Raw genomic sequence first — 5,628 nt, 5'->3', positions numbered from 1 at the left:
TGCAGAGAACTCATGGGTGGCAAGTTCAGAGTTCAGAGCTGAGGTAGCACCCGAAACTCTGTCCCCGTGCCGGCGTCGGTGTGCGTCCCTAATGGCAGCACGTGCCACCTGCACGAGAGTGGTTTGGAGAATTCCCAACGTGCCAGAGTCACACACGCCCCACAGAGCTGCCCCTCTCACACACTGCCCCTCTCCTGTCACACTGCAGGAGGGCCCCTCCAGCCTGGTGGGGCTCAGCAGCCCAGCTCACTGCACAGTGTGGGGGGCTTTGGAAGGGGATGAACCAGCAGTGCTGTGAAAGGCAATTTCACAAACCTTCCTTAGCCAGAAAATGAGCGACCTTAATTAGTGCACACAGCCACTCCATGTTCCACTACAGTATGATCTGAACCTGTGCGCCCACCAGATTGAGAAACTGGGTCTTTTCATTCATGACCAAAATTGCTAAACACTGCTGGTTTCTGTTCCACTCATACAAGATATAGAAAACTTCTTATCACCTTATGCTCATGAGCTTGTTTGCTTTCTTATATTTATGATGATTCTGCAGAGCTACAAGAGGCAGCATAATAAGGAGATGGTTCTTTTGTAGAAAACACAGAGCTATCCAAACCTGTCTTTGAATCTCAGCCTTGGGAACAGCCACATTTTCATACACCTTTCCATCATTCACAATCCTCCTATCCCAAAATGGAGAATCAGCTTTTATCACCTATCCCAAGATTTCTCTGCTGCTCACCTTGCAAAAACCTGAAGGCTTGTGGGCATCTCTTAGTTGGCTTCTATTGCTTTTTTAGAGTTGGCAAGATAGTGCAGCCAAGAAAGCCACATTTCCACTTCTCACCAAAGCTCCCACACCAGTACTGCTCTAGATCCACTTAGGAGATAGTCAAGATTGATATGAGAAAGAAAGGGAAAGTTTGGTAGGTTTGACTAAATCATCTGAGTCTGACAACATTTGTTGTAAGCTACATGACTAGCAGCCTCAGAGACATTGGTGGTTACCCTTAGAACTTTATAGAAAGTGAGCAAGAAGTTGAGAAGAATGTTAAAAAGGCAGAAAAGGAAGAGTAGAAAATTGTTTACTCTAATTTCATTTTCTAGAAGAAAAAGTATTAAAACAAATAATTAAACTATTTGTAAATATGTCTAAGAAAACAAGGAGGCAACTGACAACAAATATGTCCTTCTTCAGGAAAAAATGGTGTCAAATCAAAATATTGTTCTCCTGTGATCCATTAACAGGCATTTGAGTAGGAGGAAGCAGTACGTATCCTATACCTTGATGCTGTCTTTCATGATTCACTTTGTTCAGGCTGGAGAAGGCTCCAGGGAGACACAATTGTACCTTCTAATATCTAAAGAGAACTGACAAGAAAGATGGAAAGGGACTTCTTACACAAGCATGTCATGACAGGACAAGGGGAATGGCTTCAAACTGAGAGAGAAGGTTTGGATTACTTATTTGGAAGAAAATCTTCCCTATGAGGTTGGTGGGGCCCTGGCACAGGTTGCCCAGGGTGGGTGGTTGATGCCCCATCCCTGGAAGTGTTCAGAGCCAGCTTGGATGGAGCTCTGAGTGGTCTAGTGGAAGGTGTCCTTGCCTGTAGCAGGGGGATTGGAATGAGATGATCTTTAACGTCCCTTCCAACCCAGGCTATTCTATGGTTTTATAATTCTCTGTGCTTACAATTAGGGGTTATTACATAAAGCCTGTGTTATGTTAGATGGCAGCAGTAAAGCTGGAGCAGGACAGGTAGGACAGCTGGACCCAGTGATTTCCAGTGGTTCATTGACAAAATTGAGGGCAGCAGCACACAACAATCCAGAAGGTGTCACACAATCTAGTATTATTAAATATTTTAGTAATAACCTAGATTATGAAACAAGAAAGCACATGTCCTACATTTTCAGAGGCTGCATGCTAGGGAAGAAAACAAGACTTGTGAATAACCACAAGAATTAAAGAAAAGTTCTAAAAAAAAGAGAATGCAATTCAGAAACAATGCACATATTGTTCTGCCTGTAGACAAGAATTTGTTAGTTATTTGATTGCAGCTAAGTGTATTAAGGAAAAAAACCTGGAAAAAATACTTTCTCTTTCCTTGGTGCTTTTCCTTGCTTCTTGGTATTTTACATCAACTGAGCCTGCACTCCCTCCTTTTACATATATACTTTCAGAAATATCCTTCCTTGTATTTTATTTCTCTGGCTAACTTACAGAGTAATTTCCACGATAAAGTCTTGTATTATCATTTTAGTATAACTCTTTAGCATGATGACCTACATTTAATTTTCTGCATATTTCCTCCTTATGCTGAGATCAAAGGAGAGCTAATGATTGAGGCACTGGTCTGACTGAGATTCCCATCCTCCTTTTGCACTGAAGTGATATGTGCTTGTGCTTTATGGCATTTATTTAGCAAACTGCCTACTCTGCTATTTCCTATAAACTTTTGTAAGGCCACTCACTTCCAGCCTTGGTTATATTTCCCTTCACCCTTCATGACCCATTCCCACTGATTAATGCTGAGATGCAATTTTTCTAGAATTCATTGTCCCAGTATTTCTGTACCTCAGCTGGATGCAGAGATCTGTCTGCTTAGCTCTGAGAACTCTAAATCCACAGAGGAGCAAAATGCACTAGGAATCATTTACTGAAATGCATGACCTTGAAATAGCATAGTTCCACAGCACAGATGGAGTTTACCAGATGTCTGAGGCTAGGAAATTATGAGATTTAAAAGAGTCAGTACTTCAGAGTAGTTTAAAAAAAACTGAGATTACTGGATAGGATAGAGATACTGCAAGTATATTTAAACAAGTGGATCTACATGTGGATCCATGACTTTGGTGCCCAGATTAGTTTGCCTCTCCAGTGTACACTAACCTGTGCAATGCAAGCACATCCTGAGCACAGTGAAAGGTTCTCTCTTCATTGGTATGCAATGTGGGGCTCTTCCCTGAACCATCAGCACTGCTGTGATGGCAATAACCCCTCTGCTGTTGGCTGTCCAATGTTTGGCTCTTCAAGCTGTCATGTTCTGATTCGCTGTTGGTGTCTGAAATGACCAAAAATCCATGCAATGTGGCATCATCATCTAGGCCCCACAAGAAGAGCTGTTCTTCAAAACAATTACATCATCTTTTAAATTTCCAGTGCTAAAAATATGCAGGAAGGATTCTTCACCCAGAGATGTCTTGAAGCAGTGCTGTTGTTAGCAATGGGGTTTGTACAGCAAGGTCCTGTCTGGAGAGAGGTTCATAAATACATAAGCATTACTCTTTCAAGGACTAAAAGCTGCTTGGGGACATGAATTTCTTTAAAATAAATACATTTCCATCTCCACTCTCTTTTTCATCCATCTTATCACCAAAGTGCCACATTTCTTTGTACCTCCAAGTTGCCCCGACAGTTGAGGCTTCCCTTATTATTTGGGTCAGCTCAGCTAGTGATCACAGCAGCCTATGGAACACAACAGGGCATCTGTGCTGCTAGAGAATAAAGAACAGGTTAGTCTGGCTGTGTTTTCAAATGTCACAGCTAGCTGAAATCACAGCTATCGTTTAGGGAAACTCTCTTTTCTCAGCCTACAGCAATTTCCCTCAGCACTGTCATTTCTTCACATAAGGGTTACTGTGGGTGAACAGGAGAAGGTTCAGCAGTTCATTTTATTTGGGTATGAGAATTGAAATGCCAATGTAAAAATCTTGTAAAATGTATCTTTTCCTCCTGTTTACCATTCTTGCTGTATTTTCCTCCCATTCCTTGTTGGCAAACTCTCTCTCCACTGATTTCCTCTGCCAGTCTTTTTCTGAGATTCCACCATTGAGTCCTGCAGTGTAGTGGGATCAACCCACTACACCAACCCCTCTGTACACCTCAACACATGATGAACAAGGATTTCAGCACCCTTTCCATGCCCTTCATGTCATCAGCAGGCCAGGGAGCCCCTTCTCAGGATACAAGGTATTGTGAGGCACTGCTGAATGCCAGCTCAAGGACCTATTTGGAAAGGTGTTTTTCCAGAACTCAACAGGCATACACTGCACAAGTGAGATTGCTGTCTTCTGGCTTGCTCCAGTTTAGGTTTGGGGACACAGGAATGGAAGAATAATTGCTAGAGGAGAGGAAATAGCTTGTTGCAGACTTTGAGCAATTCCTCTTTCACTCCTTTTCCTCCTGCCCCAACCTTCATACCTCAAGGAAACCCTATACACATAGCAAAACACCCTACATTCACAATATCTTCTGTCCAGCTTCAGAGGCACTTGATCTTTTGGTTCAAAGGTGATACTAGGAGATTTTGCCAAATTCCTCATGTTTTGACCTGTGAGGCTGTTGCCAAGCAGAAAAAAGACCTTGTTCAAATATGTGAAATGAGGTTGTACTGAGATGTCAGCTGAGGAATTAGCATTTAATTTTCATATTTGTCCAAGTTGTTACTTACCATTAATTTAAAGAAGCAGTACTAGTGGATCACATTAGTGGATTCTGCACCAGCATGTTGTAAGATCCAGTTTCTGTCACAAGGAAATTACCATCTAGACAGACAGAAGAAACATTCTCCCATTGCAGACAGGGCATTCAAGAACAAACATGCCAGGGAATATGCCTGAGGACACCCAGAAAAACTACATCAGTCAGGTGAGCCATATTGGGGTATGAACAACACAAGCTCTTTACTTATTGTTGCTCCAGACACTCTGTATCTTCTCCTAAATCAGTCTATTAATTCCTCACCAGGAACACCACAGGTGAAGAAACCATTGAAATCTATTTTCTTTTTGTTGTCTTTATTTATGTACATGAGAACAAGAGACTGAAGTCAATAAGAACCAATGAGATCAACATATCTGCTGTAGGAATTAATTACCTTTAAATATATATTTTAAAACAGATACTCTGCTTTTTTATACTCCTATTCACTGAAAATAAGAACCTATCTGAAAAACAGAAAATTTATCTACCAATGAAAAAATGGGGAAAATCAGGTAAAAATAAACAACGCAGCTTGATAAGAAGTGCACAGTAAACAGACATTTCACTGAGAAGGAGATTTTTCAGATATTTCCATGACATGTTGTTGCCACTTGAAATGTGGTGCCTTCTGGTGCTGTCTCAGAATATCTGGCAGAACATGTTGTATGTAATCAGACGCTATTTTTTCAATGTACAATTTTTTAAAATTCTGTCTTCTCTGATAAGCATCGTGCAAGACAAATGTCCTACTTGCCAAATAATTTCTTTCAGAAAAATTGAACAAACACATTTCTAGGATTTTCTGTTCCTAGCAACTCCAACTCCCATCTTTAAAAGTCTTAATGCAATAAAGCAAAATCTTTAAGATGCTTTGGCTCACTGTCAAATCTCCTACTAAGGGAAAGTGTATTTAAAAGGTATTTAAAAATAGTAGTAGTCGCACAAAATCATAATGGAAAAAAACTATAATAATAATTACATTTGCCATTAAATATAAATATATCTTTCTATTACATAGAATAAACAGTCATATTGAGGAGCTTACACTTGTGAGCTCACTGAAATGTGGGCATTCACCACTCACCAAACTCACTCATGTACTCAAAACACCACTTGCCTTTACTACTTTGTAGTAAATGTATGCT

At 40.6% G+C, this 5,628-nt stretch overlaps 1 long non-coding RNA gene across 1 annotated transcript; it reads right to left on the bottom strand.

The window, feature by feature from the left end:
* Positions 1–2,791: 2,791 nt before the first annotated feature.
* On the bottom strand, positions 2,792–4,614 carry LOC116183686 (uncharacterized). Its single transcript, XR_004148352.2, has 2 exons — positions 4,452–4,614; positions 2,792–3,250 (listed from the first exon to the last, which is right to left on the bottom strand). It is a non-coding gene; the product is annotated as an uncharacterized LOC116183686 (long non-coding RNA).
* Between the last annotated feature and the right edge of the window lie 1,014 nt (positions 4,615–5,628).

This window comes from Lonchura striata, chromosome 6, assembly GCF_046129695.1.
Source record: "Lonchura striata isolate bLonStr1 chromosome 6, bLonStr1.mat, whole genome shotgun sequence".
NCBI lineage: Eukaryota > Metazoa > Chordata > Aves > Passeriformes > Estrildidae > Lonchura > Lonchura striata.
The sequence above is the reverse complement of the archived record's forward strand: the minus strand, read 5'-3'. Positions and strand labels throughout refer to the sequence as shown.